At 44.2% G+C, this 23127-nt stretch overlaps 1 long non-coding RNA gene across 1 annotated transcript; it reads right to left on the bottom strand.

Annotated features, from left to right (window-relative positions):
• Positions 1 to 3864: 3864 nt before the first annotated feature.
• LOC148686371 (uncharacterized) lies at positions 3865 to 22924 on the bottom strand. The gene is made up of 3 exons (XR_015949390.1): positions 22787 to 22924; positions 4214 to 4476; positions 3865 to 4013 (listed from the first exon to the last, which is right to left on the bottom strand). It is a non-coding gene; the product is annotated as an uncharacterized LOC148686371 (long non-coding RNA).
• Positions 22925 to 23127: the final 203 nt, after the last annotated feature.

The following is a 23127-nucleotide window of genomic DNA, read 5'->3' as shown; positions in this document are numbered from 1 at the left end:
CTAAGGAGGTTTTTATACTGATAAAATAATAGTGCCTGCCAAGGAGACCAAGTAGTAAGTGCATCTAGTCAGTGATTAAAAGAAAGGAATTCTGTTAATCCTCTTATAGAGATGTGGTTTCATGCCAACGTTTCATGGTTTCTTCATAAAGCAGTCAATCTTCATTGTGTTCTATTTTCTGGGGCCTTTTTTAAAAAAAAAGATAAATGAACAGTTTGATATCCACTGAGCACATATCAAACTTCTGGATCAAATGGTAACTTTACCTTTCATTTTTTTTAAATAAAAAAAACACCCCACATTGTGTGAGCGAAGTTCCCATTACAAGTGTGGAATCAAAACAAAATGGGGATGGTGAGAAAAATGGCAAGGGCAAAGGAGGGAATATTTTTTGGGTCACCTTTATTCTTTGTCTTCAACTCTTTTCTCTGTGGAGTCAGCTTTGCCTGCAGCAATGTCTTAGCCCCATAACTCTTCTTGAGCTATTTGTAGATGCCACAAATAGCTGCCCAGCCCTCGGATGTGTGCATGTGGGGATGACACTTAGGGATGGTGGAGAATTTTGTTTGGCCTTTGTTTTAAAGCAAACCAACTTTATTTGTAACCCACATACTTCCCTATACAAATCAGAAAACACTTTACAATCAAATTACGCTCTTCTCAAAATTCTGTGATAAGGTTTCTTCGTTTTAAGAAAAGGATACAACAATGCATATTTCAGGGGGGAAATTCATATATATATATTTAAAAAAACCTTTATTTTAAGGGTGGGTGGGTGGGTGTGAACAAAATGTGTTCACGTTATCACCCAGGTAACGGAATGGATTGCCTCAGGAAGTTTGGCCAGCCCCTTCCCTTGCTATCATTTGCTGTTTGGTGAAGACTGTTTTATTCCAGTAGCCTTTTGCCCTGTTGGGCAAATAACATTTTCAGGTGGTGAATTCTGCTTTGATCTGTTGAGCCTGTCTCTGTTTGTTAATCATTATTCATTAAATAGTTGTAAATACTTTAACTATTGTAATATGTCAGTCAATCAATTTCTTTATCATGGTCGATGGCCAGTTTTTCAGGAAAAAAACTGTCAGATATATAAAATAATAGCAAACAAAACCAAATGAGAGAACCATAACTATATCATCATACTATATGCATCATACTATAGACCACCAGGCACAGAAAGCACAATTTGATAAAAAAAGGTGGACGCTTTCTGGTCTGAAAGGGGAAAAAAATTAATAAAATGCATCTGACTTGTCCTGGAAATTTCTGTAAGCTGGGTTCAATAAAAATCTTCCATATATTATGATGAAAGGAACAATACATAAGAACATTGATTATCAATTCCGCGCCTTCAGATTCTCAATGACACTTACATTGACAGTAGGGGTTTTTTTTAAGAACCTCCCCTCCAAAACTGCTGATGGAGGAACATTTAAACACGCCATCTGTGATGTTTTCTGTCAATTAGCATGCTATCTGAGGTTAAGCCAAGATCATTTTGCAAAACATTGCCCGAGTTTTGCTCTGGCGGATTCATATCCCACAGGGATAAAGTAACCCATGGAAAATCCATAACACTGCAGCTTTGCAGTCCAATATTGTTTCCAGGCCAACTGGGAATCATTCTGCAAGTCTAAAGGGGCCAGACCAGTTGGAAAGAACATTAGCCTCTGCTCCGGACTAAAAAAAAAAAAGGCAAACAAAACCCAACTTTTGACCATCAGCACCCCCCACCTTTACTTGCAAGGCCACACTTGGAGCAAAGCAGGATACCTGGAATATGGCCCTGGTACTGCAACAACTCCAATATCCCACATCCCAGCTGAGTAAAAACTGAAGAAGAGAAAATGGTGAATTGCGTGAGTCCTGAAAAACGATGAGTCTGGAAACGATGCCTTACTAGGAACGGCTTAGGGAGCTGGGTATGTTTAGCCTGGAGAAGAGAAGGTTAAGGGGTGATATGACAGCCATGTCCAAATATATAAAAGGATGTCATATAGAGGAGGGAGAAAGGTTGTTTTCTGCTGCCCCAGAGAAGTGGACACGGAGCAATGGATTCAAACTACAAGAAAGAAGATTCCACCTAAACATTAGGAAGAACTTCCTGACAGTAAGAGCTGTTCGACAGTGGAATTTGCTACCAAGGAGTGTAGTGGAGTCTCCTTCTTTGGAGGTCTTTAAGCAGAGGCTTGACAGTCATATGTCAAGAATGCTTTGATGGTGTTTCCTGCTTGGCAGGGGGTTGGACTGGATGGCCCTTGTGGTCTCTCCCAACTCTATGATTCTATGAAACTGGGTGTCCATGTTGGGAAAGGAAAAAAAAAGCTGAGGAAAACTTACTTTGTTTAGGACAGGGATAGGCAACCTAAGGCCCGTGGGCTGAATGCGGCCCAATCGCCTTCTCAATCCGGCCCACAGACAGTCCGGGAATCAGCATGTTTTTACATGAGTAGAATATGTCCTTTTATTTAAAATGCATCTCTGGGTTATTTGTGGGGCATAGGAATTTGTTCATTTTCCCCACCCAAAATATAGTACGGCCTACCACATGGTCTGAGGGATGGTGGACCGGCCCACGGCTAAAAAAGGTTGCTGACCCCTGGTTTAGGAATTGTGCCTACCTACCTGCCTACCTACCTACCTACCTACCTACCCAGGTGGCGCTTTGGGTTAAACCACAGAGTCTAGGGCTTGCTGATCAGAAGGTCAGTGGTTCGAATCCCTGCAACTGGGTGAGCTCCCGTTGCTTGGTCCCAGCTCCTGCCCACCTAGCTGTTCGAAAGCACACCAAAGTGCAAGTAGATAAATAGGGACCGCTCCGGTGGGACGGTAAACAGCGTTTCCGTGCGCTGCTCTGGTTCGCCAGAAGCAGCTTAGTCATGCTGGCCACATGACCCGGAAGCTGTCTGCGGACAAACGCCGGCTCCCTCGGCCTCTAGAGCGAGATGAGCGCCGCAACCCCAGAGTCGGACACGACTGGACCTGATGGTCAGGGGCCCCTTTACCCTTTACCTACCTACCTACCTTTGCACATACACATGCTATGACAACAAATATTCCATTCAGCTAAAACAAGATGGATCTTTGCTCAGCTCCTCCAGCCTTGTTTATCAGTGGATTAATCTCCTCTGTGTGCCCCCCCCCTCCCAATTCAGTTACGTTTCACTTCATCATGTTTCTTGTGGTGAGGCCATTATTATAGGCTGCCCTGAATGCGAGAGGCATTAGGGAAGGGGGGAGGTATACCCTGATGGAGGACAGATAACGACAAAGACTTTATTCTCCTGTCCAGGCCATCCGCTGAGTGGGACCAGCTATCAGTTGAAACTGAGCCTTGAATTGCACGTTTTCAGAGCTGCAGGCAGGGGCTGGGCTTGGGTTACAAAGCCTGGGTCTCTCCCATCAATTAAATCCCTGTGTGCGGAGCAGATGCATTCATAAGAAGGTGAAGGAGATATAATCTTCACCTTTCACCTTGGGTCAGAATACAAGGTTACCAAGGCAGGCTGTTATTAAAAATGGATTGTTCCTGTCAACTTAATGTTAAATGTTTGCCGGTACAGTTATTAGGGGCATTCTTCCTGGCTTTATGGAGGAGTTTTGCACTTAAAGCAACATAAAAGAGGAAGTAATAAAATGATGAAAGGGGGGGGGAATAAAATAAAAAAAATAGTTGACTCCCAACACCTTCTTTTGCATTGATCATTAACGGACTGTTCCCCCAGATGAAGGCCTTACAAAGAGGGTGATTAGCTGGGGTTGAGCTAATGATGGGAAGGCAACAAAGCTAATAAATGGAATAATGAGAGAACAAGTATTTTTCTTTTTCTTTTAAAAAAGCTTTTATTTTTATTTGGCATTCTCCCTGAGTCGCCTTGCACAAAGCTTATGTGGTAGTTAATATTGAGCTTTCGTTGTGATATGTTTCCAGGGTGGTTATGTGACACTCAACCTGATTTGCTTGTGGGGTGCTTGAACATCTTCCTGTTAGTTCATCCCACCCTTTTCAATGTCTAAGGACAAGGAAAAGTAGTTAACTTATGTGCCACTCATCTTAAAAACAAAGGGTAGCTGCTGTTCTCACTAGCCATGATGGCTCTGCTGTGCTTCCACAGCTGGAGAAAATAATACTTCTGAATACAGGCACACACACCCCAATCATGTATGATCAACTTGCACATGACTGTGTACATGAAAATAATTTAATTCATACCCGGAAATGCAGAGAAAGAGCTGGAGAGTCCCTGTGGCTTGTGAGGAGACCCTCCGTGGAGCCCAGAAAGGACTTCAGTGAATGCGGAGAAAAGACTGGTGACACAGTCGGGCTTCGTTTAGGCTCCTCAGCCTCCCTGCTTAACAGCTGATGTGCGTAGTATCGCAGCAGTGGCCACCTCTTTCCCATGCATCCTCCAGCCTCCTGCCAGCCCCAGAGCATCAATTCTAGTTGTGGATGTTTTTGAATACAGAATTTTTGACCTGGATTGGAGAGAAAGAGTAGCAGGGAGGGCATTTAAAAGGTGTTTAGAGGGTGCTCCCCACTTAGGCAATTTTCACAGTCTTATATAATGGAATGGGAGAGGTATGTTGCTCTTTTGTTTATTAACATATGTAATAAAACCACACCGTTCTCCAAAAAAGTGATCACACCTCCATGTTCTTCACTTGACGGCTGTATTTGAGATCCTTTAGGACCCACCCTATTTGTGTGATTGTAATTTTTTTTACACTTTTAAAATGTTGTACTGTAAATGGTTGTGACCTGCCCTTGGACCTTATGGTGAAGGAACAACAACAACAACAACAACAACAACAACAACATGTTGATGATGATGATGATATTGATCATCATCATCAACATCAAGAGGGGATGTGCAGTGTGAATGAACCATCTCAGATCAAACACTGCAGATAAAATGTTCATATGACCTCAGGCTCAATGCTTCAGTTAGTTTAGACGTTGAAGGCTATATGTGCTTAAAAGGGACCCCTGACCATTAGGTCCAGTCGTGACCGACTCTGGGGTTGCGCGCTCATCTCGCATTATTGACCGAGGGAGCCGGCGTATAGCATCCAGGTCATGTGGCCAGCATGACAAAGCCGCTTCTGGCAAACCAGAGCAGCACATGGAAACGCTGTTTACCTTCCCGCTGTAGCGGTTCCTATTTATCTACTTGCATTTTGACGTGCTTTCGAACTGCTAGGTTGGCAGGAGCTGGGACCAAGCAACGGGACCTCACACCGTCACAAGGATTCGAACCGCCGACCTTCTGATCAGCAAGCCCTAGGCTCAGTGGTTTAACCACAGCGCCACCTGGGTCCCTTAGTACCACACAAACCATCTGTTGCTGGAGTAAACCCCTGGAAAGATTGTAGGTGGAGGATCAAATGTTCTTCACTGTGCCAGCCACAACTACTAATATATTAAAAACATAAGGAGAGCCCTGAACAGGATCCAGGATTCTCACATGGACCAACCCCTCCGGGAGGACCTACATAGTACAATAGCACTCTTGTGACTCACAGCAACAGGTATACGGAAGGAGATTGCCATTGATAGCCTTAACCGCCATGAATTTGTCTAATCTGGTTTCAAAGCCACCTGAAGTTGGTGGCCATTACTTCATCTTGTGAGAGTGAATCCCATTAACTATTGTTACCTCTCGGAAGGCATTCGATAACAGAGCTTATCCTTGTTTTTAGGTTATGGTGGTGGGTTGTAGTTGTTGGATAGACAATGGCATGGAAATCATGTTTATTTCAAGCCCTGCTTGTTGGCTTCCTGGAGGCATCTAGCTGGCCCTTCTGAGAAAACAGGGTGCTGCATTAGGTAGATTCTTAGTCTGATCTAGCAGGACTTGCCTCCTGTTTGAATGACCGCTCGTGCGCAGCCCCCTAATCCCATAAGGCGATTCCCTGATCGTTCGGGGCTGGCAACATCTTCCCAGGCAGGATGCCTGGGGTCTCTGCCTACTAGCATCCAATCCTGCCTGGGCAGGTGTTGCCAGGGGACTGGCGAGGTAAGGGGAGGGACTTTCCAGCTCACACAAGAGAATTTGAATCTTACCTCCAAGCACCAGTGGGCTCCACAGCTTCTGCCACCCTCCACACCCTCATTCAAGTTTCTTTGCAGGTTAACCTTTTTTTCACAGGTACACAGGCGCTGCTATGTCAAGGTCGCTGTTGAAGGGCCGGAAAGGAATTTCCCTGCATTGGCAGGTTTTGCCCTTCCTGTAGCAATACGTCACAACTTTGGCGGCTTCAGGCCTTGGGCGGAATTCTTTTGGCGATCTTCCTAGAGGAAGGGGCGTGAGGTGGAGACCTCACCCCCTTTGCGGCGACAAGATCGGGGTATTGGGGTGAAGCATTGACCATGCCAAGAGGTGTCATCACTTCCCCCTTCCAGCAGTGGCGAACGGGGGACGGGCTCTCTCTTCTTGAACATATGTTTTCCAGAGCCAGCCCATCCCCCCATACATTCTGGATAACCCCGAAGCCTCCCAGAACCCTGGCTGGGGACTGGGGAGGATAACGCCCAATGCCTGAGCCAAGGTCTCCCTACATCTGAAACTTAATAAAGTTGTGGCCAATTTGAATCCCATAGCATGTTGTCTTCCATCATTATTCCGCTCAGGGGGTCGCCTGGGGGTTTGGAGGACTCCGCCTGTCCATACAAATGCTACTTTACCTGGGTCCAGTGCGTGGAAAGTTAAAGATGATCCATCTGATGTTTCCAGTCACTTCACTCCTGTGAGGAAAACTTTAAAAAGCTCACCCCCCCCCTTTTAAAACAAAAAGAGAGAGAACAACCTGTACGATTAGATCAGCAAGGGATTTGGTGTCCTGAAACAGCTTATCCGTTAAATATCACATTCGTTATTATGATCATTGATATTCTTATTTTCCTCTCTCACTCAGGTCTGTACAAATAATCTGTCTCCTACAACATTAAACAGTTTGGTTTGAGTGCACCAGATTAATCTGTGGAGAAAAATGGGGCTTTGCTGCTACAGAATCTACGGAGAAACCACGTTTCTGAATGCAGGGATACTCAGGCAAGACTTGTGTCCTCTTCAGCTTGGTGGGTTTAGTCAGGCAAAGATTTAAGCCATGCCTCCCTGTCTATCTCATTAATTACCTTTCATAGTCTTAAAGCAGATTAAATGCTAACTTGAAGAATACTTACTGGGTGGTTAGAACTGCCTTATACAGCTACAAACTCATCAGAGTCTGTGAAAGGGACCCTTTTGCACGTCTCCTCCTGCTAGGGAGGGACGTGTTTGTTGAGTACAGTTGTTTCTTGTAAGCATTGTCAGCAAAACGCCCATTGTTGTGTTAATAGGTCGGTGAGGGACTACAATGGCTGCCATTCACTTAGAATTAATGAGTTCATTATCTAGGACTGCTAGTTGCTGGAAACCACAGGAGGGGCGATGGATCTTGTACTCCATCTTCTTGCAGATAGAATGGTGGAGTTGGAAGAGACTCCAAACCTTCTTTATGGTCCAGCTCTCACTTCCATACATCACTACTGGGAAAAACATCGCTTTAACTCTGCTTTTTAAGATGCTGTCTAGGTTTGTCATTGCTTTTCTCCCAAGAAGCAGGCATCTTTTAATTTCGTGACTGCTGTCACCATCTGCAGTGATCAAGGAGCCCAAGAAAGTGAAATCTCTCACTGCCTCCATTTCTTCCCCTTCTATTTGCCAGGAGGTGATGGGACCAGTGGCCATGATCTTAGTTTTTTGGATGTTGAGCTTCAGACCCTATTTTGGGCTCTCCTCTTTCACCCTCATTAAAAGGTTCTTTAATTCCTCCTCACTTTCTGCCATCAAGGTTGTGTCATCAGCATATCTGAGGTTGTTGATATTTCTTCCGGCAATCTTAATTCCGGTTTGGGATTCATCCAGTCCAGCCTTTCGCATGATGAATTCTGCATATAAGTTAAATAAGCAGGGAGACAATATACAGCCTTGTCGTACTCCTTTTCCCAATTTTCCAATGAAGTAACTAACAGTTGACAAATTATATTTGCAGGGTGGGGGTGGGGTGGAGGTTGAGAAGAACATCCTGACAGCTTTAGACATAATGGCCCTATTGTTGTTTGATTGCATGGGGCTTTGAAGGAAGGAGATTGAAAACTCACCATAAACAGCGGCTTTCTTCAGCTTTACAACTTAAGTGCTCTTTCCTAGTCTTTCCTCCTAAACGAATTAGACTCCAGCAACCAAGGAATAATGAAAATGACTTTTACTTAACAAGCTCGTTGTTTAATATTAAATTAAGGACAATGATTGCAGATACATTTGCATGGATCTTCGTCCCCACCCCGCTCTCCCCTAGTCCTAATCAGGAACCGCAGACATTGAAATGCTAAAAGTAATTACACAGCCTCTGCGCCTTTTATCCATTTCATCCTAAATTTGCTTAAGTGTGAGTTGTTATAGAAAGGGACCAACTTGAATTTCAGAGTGTCTGCCAAAGGTTAGTGGCCTTCTCTGGGGGATTGAATTTTACCTTCCTTTGTATACAATGACTCACATCCAGAGCAGCGGTTGTTCTGCTGTTTTGGGTCCATGGGAACAGGTTGATGTGAAATGTCATGTGTCTGTTTGGGTCTGGAGCACACAGCCTCATCTCTACGGGATTTTTGCTTGAGCCCACTTTGAGTCATCCTGAAGATTTCCTGCTTCAACAAACTTCTTTCCTGGATTGATCAAAGACTCCTTCAAATGGGTTTACTGTGGATCAAGACTGACTGTGCTGCTAAACTTGCAGGACTTGGCTCTTCTCTTGGTGGGCCAGATACAATAATTTAAGAAGGGCTATCTTACAACAGTTCATAAAAGCATCTGGTAAGCTGATTGTCCATATTGTCCTAGCAAATGCTAAGGGGAGTCTTGCCACCTGATCAGAAATATGGAGAAGCAGGAGTGACAGAATGCTCCTTACCACTTGGCAGGAAATATGCAGATGTGCCCACCCTAGAAATATGCATGGCCAAGTCTCCAGCACTGCTGTGAAAAAAAATAGCCCTGTGATTCTTGGTTGTAAGGCTGAGGTTTGGTCAAGAGCAGCCCAATGAAATAAACTGCAGCAGTAACTTTGGCAGCTCTGGCAGAGAGTTGATCAGTTTCCCACTTCTTTTCTGGCTAGGGATAAGTGTGAAAGAAGAAGACTAGCTAGTCTTGCCTTGGACTGAGGCTAGAAAGAGAGAGGCCTGGTTTTGCTGTCCATGCTGAATCCAGTGCCGTGGCTTTGTTACCCCCCTCCCAAATAATAATAATAATAATAAAAACCCTGAGGGAGCCATATCTGTTGGAGCATTAATGCTGTAAGTTCTCCCATCTAATGTTCAGCCTGCACATATGTGGGTCCATAAAACCACATATTACCAAGAAACCAGAGTCTCTAGTCATCTTTATTGGAAGAAAGCCATAGCTGGAGACTTTGGGAATGTCTTATGACTCGGATGACCTGAAGTCTCCAGGTTTCCTTTCCCCCAACCCAGGTGGCAGGGGAGAGGCTCGAATCTCCAGGTGAGTGAGAACGCCTTCTTTACCAGGCTTCCTAAGCAGATGAGAAGGAACGGTCCTCTCATTTCATCTAAAGAACACCCCCAGTAGGTAAGGTTTCTATTTTAATTTAATTGGGTTTTTAACATCTGGTTTTAATTGGGTAATTAAAATTTAATTGGGGTTTTAAAATCACACTGTGCTCTCAGCAACTGTGGCTATTGCTCAATGTGTCATGCTTAACGACATCACTGGGGGCCATCCCCTGTGACATCATCAGTGACTGCATCTAGGTCTCAGGGTTGGGTTCTGAAATCTCAGGGTATGGGATGTTCCTGACCTGGCAACCGTATTCACCAGACTGCAGCAAAATAAAAATAAATCTGTCCTCTTGCTAGGCTGAGTCACTCAGTTAGCTTTTCTGGCAAGGCTATGTCTCATATTTTGTTGTACCAGTAATCCAGAGTAAGTCATTTTGAGTCTTTCCATTTAAATACCCTCATCCATCTCTACAGAAACATGGGAAGCAACCTTGTTCTGAGACAGAGCATTGGTCCATCAAGCTCCATACTGTCTACACTAACTGGCAGTAACTCTACAAGATTTCAGACAGAGTCCTCTCTCAGCCCCATCTGGAGATGCTAGGGATTAAACCTAGCTAAGCGGATGCTCAACCACTGACCTAGGATACTTCCTCAAACCACAGCACACCAAAATACCGGTATAGTTGAGATCAGAGGGCAAAGTTTCCAAGTAGGGCCTTGATCCTGGTCCCTTCTTTTTTTCTATAACTAATTGCTGTTTCTTTCTCCCATCTATGAAATAAAATTAGTAACCTACATGTATGAATGGTACAGATGAATAACAACTGTGAAGTGGGAAGGGAATTAGAGTAAATAAGTATATTTCCACAGGCTGTGCCTTATTGATTTTGCCTCTTTGCAACAAACGCCTGCTGCGTTTAGAAGTTTGGTTCCATAATCCTGAGGACTAGAGAGTTGTCTAACAAAGGAGTTTCTCACATATAGTCATATGTATCTTTTTTCCCCATTAAGGTCAAACATAGATGTGTTTTGATGGTCTTCTTTGAGCTGAGCTAACCCAAATATGTTCATTTACTTAAACAGCCTCTAAAAGCAGGTGCTGTAGAACTGCCCCTCCCCCTGCGTGATGATCAACTTCTAACTTATGAAACCCTCGTCATATTTTCATCTGAAAAGACCTATTATTGGGAAAGCTCTTAAAAAAAATACTGTCAAGTTTGCATATTATAAACATTCGTCTTTTTTCTCGCTGGTGGAACTCAGCCAAAAAAACCCCTCACAATGGGGGAACTAGATGTTAATGAGCTGAGATTGTGGGAAAACGAGTACAGTGTTGGCCTGCATGACCTGACCAATAATACTACATTTAGCACATTACTTGTGCCATAAGCTTTCCGGGGTTGCAAGCAATGTCCTTCTCTCCCACTCCCTGGTTTTGTTTTTATAGAAAACTAGTTTCCTGCAAGAGAGCAGGGTGTGCGAGAGAGTTAACTGTGTATTGTAAGCAAATAACAGCTGCCTTCATGAATATAGCCAAACTGCTCCCATTCTGCATTCTGTTATTAGTCATTGCTAGGGGTTGGCGGTTGTTGTTGTTGTTTAGTCGTTTAGTCGTGTCCGACTCTTCAAGACCCCATGGACCATAGCACGCCAGGGGTTGGCGGTATATTGATATATTGTAAAAAAAACGGGTTTGAAGTTCACATCGTGATAATTGTTTCAAAGCAGCTGGCAATATATTGTGGATCACAATGCGTGTAAGGGCTAGGCAATATCTGGTTTTCAACATTGCGATAACTCCCAGCTAAACACTGCAATGTTGCGTGTTGAGGTCCCCAAGCCACCCTCAAATAAAACACAATTCACACTGAATTTTTGTTTAAGGTTTTTGGCATATTTTTTGGCCACAACTTTATTGATTACAGAATGTGAGTAGTTGCTTAGGCATTGGTTCACAACTATCTGTTCCCACCTAGAGGTAGGAACAGAACTGACATCCGCAAGCCTGCGAAAGTCAATAAGGGAAAACATTTTTGGGGAGAGAATAGAGCTGGGTGCCAGGCCCTCACCTCTACCCAAATGGCAGCAGTAACGGCATTGGCCATGGCAACAAGATTTGGCAGCAGAAGCGGTGGTGGTCTGTGAGTCCTTGCAGCAGAGGCCTGTGGGGATTTGCGGCAGTGACAGGAGGTGACGGCAGTAGCTACATCCTGTGAGGCCTGGTGGCGGCGACGAGATGGTGGCAATAGTAGTGGCAGCCTGCAAGGCCTCATGTGACCCAGGCAGTGGGGCTTACAAGGCCTTGCCCTGATGGCAAGAATTGACGGTAGTGGGAGGCAGTGGCAAAAGCTGTGGCAACCTGCCTCAACAAGGCCTTGCGGGCCACCTCTGCTTCTGTCACAATCTCCTGCTGCCACTGCAAGGGCTCGCAGGCTGCCACTACTGCAACCACCATGTCAAGACCTTGTAGGCCATCGCCACTTTTGCCACTGCCACAAGGCCTTGCAGGCCACCACTCCTGCTGCCCCCACGACAAGGCCTCGCAGGCTACCGCAGCTTCTGCTGCGCTGCTCACTGTCATGGCAAGACTTCGCAGGCTGCTGACTATTGCGCCACTGCTGCCAGGCCGCTGCCGCGGCTTTTGCCCTGACTGTTGACGATTCCGCTGCCTCCAGGCTGCTGCTGCTTCTGCCTGCCTCCTAGCAGGCCAGCTGGCAGTCTGACAGTCCCGGATTATTTATATTCACAATGACTCATCACCATACTTTGGATTGTCCTGAATGCCACCATTTGGTAGCCAAGTCTCAAACCAAAAGTATCATTTGAATGCATTTTGGCTTGCCTGCTGCTGAAAGTGACCATGAGGTGATTAATTATCAGTTTTAGACCCTTAAGTGGTAGCAGTTGCCAGGACATTGTCCTGTTTGCCTCTGCGTAATTCCTTCCTTAAGTCAGATATTTTGATATATCAATATATTGCGATCAGGGGCATTGCGACCCGCTTTGGCACCCGGGGCGTCAAAGCGGAGGCACCCCCTGGGGGTGTGATGCCCCTTGCTGGCCCGCCCCTCGCCTCCGTCCAGAGAGAGAGTGCGCCGCAGCAGGAAGGGAGAGCGGCGTTGGCCAAGGGAGCAAGCCGGTCCCAGCAGCCACCTGGCTAAAACCTCGCTAGGCGCTGCAGGGGCTTGCTCAGCCAATGTGAGCTCTCCCTGCTGCGGCGCACGCTCTCCCTGGACGGAGGCGAGGGGCGGGCCAGCAAGGGGCGTCACGCCACCCACAAGCATGACGCCACCTCGCGTGCGTTTTGGGGTGGGGCACGTGTTTGGGGGCGGGGTGGGCAGCCATGACGGCGCCCCTGGGATCGCGCCGCTCAGGGCGGCCCACCCCCACCGCCCCTATCTTCCTACACCCCTGATTGCGATGTTTAGCTGGTGATGTATTGTGATATTGAAAACCAGTTATTGCCCAGCCCATGTCATTTCTTGGTTATTATTATTTTCGCCAGGTCCGCGAGGGAAGAAGTGCAAGACTCCAATATGAAACAACTTGCAATCACAGAAATAAGGTGAGTCCTAAAAACACAGGTGTCAAAAGGTGTGTCTTCAGCATCTGAAGTGCATCTCCACCTTAGACAAAGCTTCCTTAACAGGCACATCTTCAAAGATGCTCAGGAGAGAGCACCTTTGAAGTCATCACCTGATGATTGAAAGTTATCACCAGGTGACTGAAAGGTAAGCAGGCTAGCCCACCTGTCAAAATTGACTCATAGGGGCTGGGGGAGGCAAGAATCCAGCCAGGTCGTTCCTCACTCCTGATCTAAATCATATAGATTTTAAAGAATATTTGCTGTTCTGGCAACTGCCTACCAAAAGAACAAACCAAGAAACTGGCCAGACTGGGACATTTTTTTGCCCTGTTCGCAACTCTGGATCCATATGCAGTTGCTGGAATGACAGAGATCTTCCTAGCAAAAAGAGTTGGCAATCCTTTGCCAACTTTGGACTGCATGGTCTTTTGCTTCCTTCTATCACTACAATCCTTTTCTCTGGACATAGAATGTGGTCCAACAGCAAAAAAGCTCTCACATTGCTAAGCAGGTCTCAGCCCTGTCTGTGCTTGGATGGGAGACCACCTGTGGTGCTCCTACAAAGTGACCTCCTTGGGTTAAAAGCAGGATATAATTGTAGTAAATTAAATGCAACCCAATGAACTGATTGACTAAAGCTTAGCTTTCTTTTTGACTTGTCAGAAGAAGGAAGGTGACTGAAATAAATGGGATACCGTCGGAGAGGACATTGGTCCGAAACCTGTTGCCTTTTCTGGCAATATCAGATGTTGGAAATGAAACTCTTCAGTGTATTTGATTAGTTGGAAATGAAGTTGCTCACATGCCATTGTAATCTGTGCAGGATTAGGCCTGAATAGAAAAGAAAATTAGCTACTCCCTGCCCTCCCTTGACAATGTACGGTGCAATTGAAATGTTTTCCCCAACCATTGCTATGTTTCATTGTCTTCAGATATTTTCGTAGCTTTTGAGTAAGGGTTTCAGAAAGCACCAATTGGAGTTAAGCACTTGATGCCTGTTGACCTTTTGGAGAAGGCAAGTTCCTCACAGCCCTTTGTGTGTCTGGAAATTACTCCCCAAAGGCTTGCTTGATGGTTGAATAGTTGGGTTTAAGGGAGAGAAAAGGTGACTGGGAACAACTTTGCAAGATGGGTGCACCTGCCAAGTTCCCTGAAAGCAGAGCTTCCTTCTCCAGGGCACTGACAATCAAAGTTGTGCGAAGGTTCACACATCTTATGAAACCAGAGAATCTGAGCCTTGGATTCCTGAGGTCATAGGGTACATTTCCCTTTTTGTGGATGCCAAGTGGTTGCTTCAAGCCAAATTATGGTCAGATAAATAGGAAACTTGAGAGAAACAAGTTAAGGAGTCATTAACTTTAAAAAGCAATTAACAACAACAACAAGTAAAAAGGTAAAGGACCCCTGGACAGTCAAGTCCAGTTGAATTTGACTATGGGCTGTGTCCCTTATCTCCGCTTTCAGGCCAAGGAAGCTGCCGTTTCTCCACAGACAGCTTTCCCAGGTTATGTGGCCAGCATGACTAAACTGCTTCTGGTGCAACGAGGCACAATAGTGAGTGCCAGAACTCAAGGAAACACCACAGTTGCTGTGTCCCAAACTTTCATAGAATCATAGAGTTGGAAGAGACCACAAGGGCCATCCAGTCCAACCCCCTGCCAAGCAGGAAATACCATCTTTAATCAGCCTGCCTTTCAAGCTCAGTGATGTGAGTCCCCCCCCCCCCATTTATAGGCAATAGTAATCCAAGCAGCACTTAACAAATAAATAAAAAATCATATCTCTATCACTTGTTGGAACTATTTTTTTATATACCCCTAAAGAAGAACTAGAGGGTCATTTGGTAAGAGATTTCCAATAGCGGTTTCAATTTCCTCAATAACAGTAACCCCAATTTTTGCTGTTTTAATACAGGACCAGAATAGATGCATAATGCATTAGATGTCTTACACATCCAACATAACACAGCACCTCAATTCAATCAGGGTTAAGTTTAAGCTTGCTTGCACTCATGTATCTGAAAACAACCTCAAACACTTATTCAGAATTTCCACAGCATCCCCAAAGTTTGTTGGTGAAAAGGAGAAGTGGTGTTGTGTATTGTCGGCAGTGTTTAGAAAACATCTCCCTGCAGCTTCATGGAGATGCCATAAGGCACAAGGGTTGTTAAATGTAAATTAAATGCCCCTGATTCAGTCTATTTCTCCCCCCCCCCTTCTCAAAATTGGTGCCCCCTCGCACAGGCTCAAAGTGGATTTCTCAGCAGCATGCATTACCAGCCCCCTACATACATTCCATAACAGAAATAGGACCTGCCTGAAGAGTGGATTAAAACATTTCACAGATATTAATAGCCCACCCATCGTGTAGACTTTTGAGTTTGAAAAAGCAGGTAAAAACGCAGGCATTAATTCTGCCTATTGTGAGATTAATCTGCATTTCCACCAGTGGAGGAGCGTAGAAGAGGGAAAGCTTCATGTATTGCTCCCGTCTTTAAAATTGGAGCCAAGGGTCACTGGGCCTTCCACCTGCCTACGTGACAGTTCACTCCGTCAAGATTTTCCTTCTTCCACCCAATCAGTTCTATCAAAAAGACAACACCCCTAAGGCTAGGCCTGGTAAAAGCTCCGCTAAGCCTTTTTCACCTTCGAGCCATTCTTGAATTCGGCTCGCTCCACTCTGTCTCTGTTGTCATAAATCAGATCAAGAGGGTGGACACCTAGTTTAGTTGACTTCAGGGGGTCTCCCAGGTTCTGCATTCTAAGTGCTATTTGTGTTTGTGTGTTTTGCTTTAGGGGGCACACTAACACCCCACACTCCCACCGCCACAACACAGAACAATCAAGACGCAAGTCCCTCAGAGCCAAACACCTGCTCTCATGGAGACAGGAGGGGAGGGGAATACCTTTCCTTTGGGTTTGCTTCAGCTTGCAACAGAAAACTCCCAAATCGTTGATCTTTTCAGTGGACGAACCACTCACCAAATCGTTTCATAAAACACACCTCCTCCCAATTCATTGCTGTGCTTATATTTGTTGCTCATTATCTCCCAATGACTCAGGAGGGATAAAAACAGTTTAAAAGATTTCAGGTGGATAATTTTTAAGGCAATTAAATTTGTGTATCAAAGGCAGAATTGACGTCCAGGGGATTTCCAAAAGGTGGTTTTTTGTCAATTAAAAAAGAAGTTCAACAACTCTGGGGTTCTCCTTGCCAATCTTGGGGTCCTCCTAAAAAAAAAACCCCAGGGTGTCCTGGTTTTTATTTTTTGAAGTATGGCAACCCTAATCAAATATATGATGTACCACTATAAAAACACATCATACTGTGGGTACAATTCTAGGAATGCTTAGTTGGGTCCTATTGCACAATGCATTCCTAGGTGGAAGTAATCCACACTGAGTTCAATGGGACTACCGGTAACTCCCAAGATTAGCATGTATGGGATTGCAGCCCAAGAGGGACTTATTTGGAAGAAAATTTCATAGGATTGGACAGAATCCAAAAGACAACATTATATGGCACATGCATGTGGTAATATCCTGATTTTTTTTTTTAAAAAAATGAAATGCAGCTGAGGGAGGTTGAAAAATTAGAGTGAGGAATAGGTAGCAGAGGAGTGCTTAATCCTTCCCTTCTGTCAATTTTTCTATTCAGAATTGTACTCCGTCAGCTGAAAGATAATATACACACATACATTGGCAGCAGTGGCAGAAACAGAGCAGGTATATTCTATGTTTAAGATAATATTTTTTTAACTTGCTGATTATGCTGTTCTAAAAGCGTATTTTAAAGCTGACTTCCTTTACCAATGTTTAATTTTGAAATGTTGAAGGTTTTTTTTTGTTAACTTTGTTGCATTAAATGTGAATTCTTGACCTCCTTTGTCATGTCTTAGTTTGAAATGATTAAGATAATATTTTGGTTTCCTGTTAACTATGTAGCTTTGAATATATACTTTACATTTGATTTTCTTCTGTAATGTTTTAATTCAGATTGTTTTATCTGAAGTTTCAATGTAGGTTGTAAACCGCTTTGAGATTTTTTCTTAAAAATACAAAGCGGTATAGAAATGATAATAATAATAATAATAATAATAACAATAACAACAACAACAACAACAACAACAACAACAACAACAACAACAATAATAACAACAACTTCATCCTGGAAGGACTTTCACACTCTGACTGTATTTTTTCTGTCAGGAAGAAGGAGGAGACCTTGTAGGATTTTCTGTCTCAGGTGCCAAAATAAGTTGACCAGTCTTGGATACTACTAGGAATGTGCAAATCTGTCAATTTTGGTTTCTCTCAGTCCCCAACGTCTGCAGCCTTCAGTTCAGTTCTCTGCATTTTCACATATGTAATATTTTTAAGTCCTCGTGAAAATTCATCAACATGTTGGTGTAAGGTTTTCCTATTAGACACATCTTTGAATGCAATTTCACACTTTTGCAAAGCGATTTCTTTTCCTAGGTACAAGTCAAGCTGGGAAAGGTTCAGAAAAGGGCAACCAAAATAATCAAGGGGTTCCCATGTGAGGAAAGGTAATGACATCTGTGGCTCTTTAGGAAGAACTGTTGCCACTATTGCTCCAATCCCCATAAAATTTTGAATATTTCTTCCCTCTTTCCTGCTTGACATTTTGCCCTGTCCCCAACCCTAAAAAACGCGCAGGAGACAACGTCTTCATTTTAGCTCTCATTTCACTGCTTTCTTCCAAAAATGTAGCTGGGAATAACTTGGATCTCCACAAATCCTTTTAAAAATTAGTTATTTGATTAGAATTATGTAATTCAATAGGGACCCAGGTGGCGCTGTGGGCTAAACCACTGAGCCTAGGGCTTGCTGATCAGAAGGTCGGCGGTTCAAATCCCTGTGACGGGGTGAGCTCCCGTTGCTTGGTCCCAGCTCCTGCCAACCTAGCAGTTTGAAAGCACATCAAAATGCAAGTAGATAAATAGGAACCGCTATAGCGGGAAGGTAAACGGCGTTTCCATGTGCTGCTCTGGTTTGCCGGAAGCGGCTTTGTCATGCTGGCCACATGACCTGGAAGCTGTACGCCGGCTCCCTCGGCCAATAATGCGAGATGAGCGTGCAACCCCAGAGTCGGTCACGACTGGACCTAATGGTCAGGGGTCCCTTTACCTTATGTAATTCAATAATGTGTAAGAAATAAGGAGCGAGAAGGAATGAATGACATCAAATGAATAATACAAAGAAAAAGACAAATCGAGGCCATTGCATTCATATTCCCTGGGAAGAATTCCCTGGGGTGGGGGGTGGGTGGGTGGGTGGGAATACTAATTTCAAAAACTGTGTTTTGAAGAGTAAACCTTCATTTTAGGGCAAAGCCAGCTTGTCAAGCCAATGCAGCAAGTTGATAACCGTAAAGCATCGCTACCGCAAAGTGAGAGGTGGCTATTTGCCAATGAATGGTGTGTTGCTTGTACAAGCATGTGTAAGATCATAAATCACAAACATATGCCCAAGTTGTTTTTCTCTTTAGGCCTCGGTGGTGTTGCCTGGAGCTATAGCCGCTTGCAACTCTATTTAATCACTGTAATTATTTTAAATGTGTCTATCTGGGCAATCTTTGAGCTTTATGAGAATGTTATTCATACCTTATCAGTAAGAATCTTGAGGGTCCCGTTCTTTTTCCCCTCGAGGGAATCCACTAAGCAGGTTTCTTTAGACTTGGGGGCAGGGGGGCGGGTGGTTGTAATGTTTATATCTTTATTTTGAATTACAGGTTTTTAAAAACCCCAGGCCTCTGAAACTAATCAGATTTTGAAATCTCAGCAGAGGCTATAATTTCCTGCGAGGAAATTAAGCTTTGTATATTGTTTGTGAAAAGGGAATACCTGGAGAGGCCCTGATTGGCTTCTTCGTTTACATCTTAACTTGCTGACTGCGTAAAGGCTGTTTGGTCAAAGGATTGACAAGTATATAGGAATGGTATTCACTCTGGTAAAATGGATACTTCCTTTGGGTATTTATTTTTTGGTAAATGGTTTGACATAATAGCAGTGTTTTGCCAGTTAATTTCGAAAAGCGGTGAATGGCAGCTGCGATTGATGCCAGGGTGTGAAGATCAGCGACAGGATCTCTTGTAGCAATTTTTTTTTTTTTTTGCAATTTGAAGCAATTCTCAAATTAAATTGAACTTGGAACTTGCTAACTTTCACACCATCTGTGATTCAAAAGGGCACAGGCAAGTTGACCTCTCAGTTCTAAGATTCTTGGACAGAAACCTGGAGATACCAAAATTTCCTTTAAAAATAAAAATAAAAATCCTGGTCCTCATGATCAGAGAAGACAACTTACTCTTCCTTTTTTTTTTTTTGTATAGGTCAGCTATCCTTTTCTTTATGCATATACTGACTTAGTTTAGGCTTGTTCAAGACATGGACTGAATGGAACATGGAGGCCTGGGAAAGTGCTAATGATATATCAACAACCGTTTCCCCATATTATGGCAGCATGCACACCATACCTTTTAGTCACATAGCTCCCCCACCCAGGAATCCTGGGAATTTTAGTTTACCCCTCCCAGAACTATAATTCCCAGCACGCTTAACAAACTACACTTCCTAGGACTCTTTGGAGAAAGTTATGTGCTTTAAATGTAAGGTATACAGTCATACCTCGATTTAAGTACGCCTCAGTTTGAATATTTTCAGTTTAAGTACTCCGCGGACCTGTCTGGAACGGATTAATCCACTTTCTATTACTTTCAATGGGAGAGTTCGCTTCAGGTTAAGTACGGACATCCGGAACCAATTACACTCATACCTCGGGTTAAGTACGCTTCAGGTTGAGTACTCCGCGGACCCATCTGGAACGGATTAATCCACTTTCCATTACTTTCAGTGGGAAAGTTCGCTTCAGGTTAAGTACGCTTCAGGTTAAGTACAGGCTTCCGGAACCAATTGTGTTTGTAAACCGAGGTATAGGCAGCCTGTGCCTATTTTCATAGTATGAATAGTATCACACAGTCTTGAGTTTGTCCTAGGTATGTTGACCAGCACTTTGAACTAAATAGTCAACCTTGGTCCCTTGAGACACAACATCAAGAGAAATATTTTAAAAGTGGAATATAAGAAGCTGTCTTATATTGCAACAGACCATTGGTCCATCAAGCTCAGTATTGTCCATACTGATTGGCAGTAGTTTTCTGGGGCTTCATATCATGGTCTCCCATAGTCCTACCTGGAGATGCCAGGGATTTGTCTTGAGACCTTCTGCATGCAAAGCAGATGCTGTCCCACTGAGACCTTCCTCAAAGAAAGGAGCAGAATTTTATGGATCGGAATGAATGTGCATCAGTGTGGTAGCTGGCTTTGGAACTCACTTGTGTTGGTTTGTCTGAAAGTGGAAAGTGCCTCTACTCCTGCACGCAATAGGATTTCCCCACATGATTGTGAGCCCTGCAAAAACTACCAAATCCAACAGGCTTTGCCCAGTTTCCATCTGAAAAAAGTCTGCTATGTACTGACATAGAGGACTTGCACATGCCACATGGTAAAAAAAATGTGAAGGTAAAGGACCCCTGGATGGTTAAGTCCAGTCAAAGACAACTATGGGGTGTGACACTCATCTCACTTCAGGCCGAGGTACTCAAATGGCAGGTTCCTTTGAACTTATAGCATACCTTTCTACCTGTGTCCAGGTAAAAAGTGCTGTTCAGGTTATACTGACAAGCTGCATCATAATCAACCCTGTACCTGTTGTACCAAAGGCCCACAGTTGTTATCCAAAAACTACTTTTTGCATCTCATGCGCTGGATCATCACATTGTTGTGGTGAGTGGGATTTCATGTTCCTTTGACCCTTGTGAGCGAAGCCGTTGGGAGTCTCATTCTCCCCAGCAGGGTCACCCAAGGTGGTAAGGTCCAAAGGGAGGAGCTAGACAAAAAATGATCCAAGACATCCTCAGCGGCAGAACAGGCGGAAGATAACAAGCGATATATTACAATGGCTGTGAAGATGGGTGAAGGCTGCAGCAGATAAGAATCTACCGATCGTCGTGATACACATGCCATCAGAATTGAGCCTTACTTGTGAAGACTGTGCATTGGTCATGATCTACACATAGTTGGAGTGAGTGCTCCAACAGGAGAATAGCCTTTACCAAAGGTATCGTAGACTTTGAAGACACTCAAACTCAGGACGAAAGGGAGAAAAGTGCTAAGAGGAAGGCACGCTAGGCAAACCCGCGATCAACTCCCAACTGGAAACCTATTTCATAGCTGCCAAGTTTTCCCTTTTCTCACGAGGAAGCCTATTTAGCATAAGGGAAAATCCCTTAAAATAAGGGATAACTTGGCAGCTATGACCTATTTCCCCACTGTGGAAGGATGTGTGGATCCAGAATTGGCCTCTGTAACGGATTAGCCCTAGTATGGAAGATTTATTATACCCTGGATTAGAAAGAGTTAATCCATCTCCAATTTAACGGACAGCACATCTTTTGGAGGCGGGGTGGTTCCCGGTTCAAAAGAGGAGGGGATAGCCGTTTGGAGAGGGAGAGGGGAGTGTGGGGACAAAGGAGGGAAGGAGAAGGGTGTGAAGTGAGGTTACTGGTGTTTTAGGTTAGGCTTAAGTTAACTTGGAGTTAAAGTTTGACAGAGTTAGTGTACAACTGTAACTAAGTTTGTAACCTTATGAATCGTTAAGAAAAACAACAACTATGTCCTCAAGAAAATAAAATTCATCTTTGTTGTGCCAAGGAGAATCATCTCAGTTGTTCCAGCAGCGTATCAAAACTCACAGAGGTGGAGACTCAGAAGAGGGCAAAACTTACCTCAGGGAAAAGGGGGATAGTTTGTGTCCTAGAGCCACACAAAAGGGGCAATAGGGTGAAAACCTAGAGTGCCACAAATTTGCCAAGGTGAAAAGGCAAACTGATACAGTGGGGATCCTAGCTGGGGCGGGGGGGGGGACCCTTTACTGTAGGCAAGAGGTTGTTCATTTAAGTAGCCCTGAGTTTTTATGAGATCAGGCCACGAAAGCTGGAATTAGACTCTCATTACTAAGAAGCCCAGAAGTAGTGAGGGGTTTATTTTAAGGCGAAAGGAGTTGAGTGGGGAATTGCTCCACCCCCTGGACCGCTTCATCTCATAATTTATTGACAGCATTGGAGTTCCGTTGCAGCCTCCACAGCCACTTACGGACTCACCATCAAGACTGTGTTCCTGGAAGACAATCTTACTTGGCTATGAGTGATCGCCAAAGAAGAAGACTCGCTGCATCCAGACCCTCCAAGTACCCCTATTTTCCAGGGACAGGTCCTGGATTTACGGAAGCTGTTCCGGTTTCTGATTTGATCCTGGAATGTCCTACTTTTCCTTAGGATTTCCCTATTTTCACTGGAGAAATGTTGGAGGGTATGGAGTTACCTGACCCCCGAGCCGTCTGAAGGCAATCCTGTATAGGGATGTTTTGAAAATGTTTTAAAACATTTTTATATATGTTGGAAGCTGTGCAGAGTGGTTGGGGAAACCCGGTAAGATGTGTGGGGTATACTGTAAATAGTAAAATTATCATGATGGAATGAGACGTGCCTATTTTCAGCGGAGAAATCTTGACGCGTATGTGCACCAGTCTTTTAAAACGAGAGACGCCAACACACAACCCTACCTGGAACTTAGACCTTCTACTCTGGAAGTTGTTCTGCCGACTGTCAGGGATAGGTTAATAGGAATGCTGGTGGTTTCACAAATATAAGGAAAAGGGCAGACTTCCCATTTTGAGATGTTCTTACGCAGTATGCGTGTGTCTGTAAAAATAAAATAAAATACACAGTGTGTGTTCCAGGAAAACAAAACAAAAAGATCTTTTTTATTGCCCACCTGGGAGAAATCCAGTGCCCAGCTGACTCACCCCAGAGACCACGTTCACAACGCACTATTGTTAAAGATCAGATATGTCTCATCCTGTGGAAAAACACCAGCCGAATCCAAAAGAACAATGCACTTTCC

The sequence above is a fragment of the Zootoca vivipara genome, chromosome 3 (assembly GCF_965207765.1).
Source record: "Zootoca vivipara chromosome 3, rZooViv2.hap1.1, whole genome shotgun sequence".
Classification (NCBI taxonomy): domain Eukaryota; kingdom Metazoa; phylum Chordata; class Lepidosauria; order Squamata; family Lacertidae; genus Zootoca; species Zootoca vivipara.
This window is presented reverse-complemented; position numbering and strand designations above follow the sequence as displayed.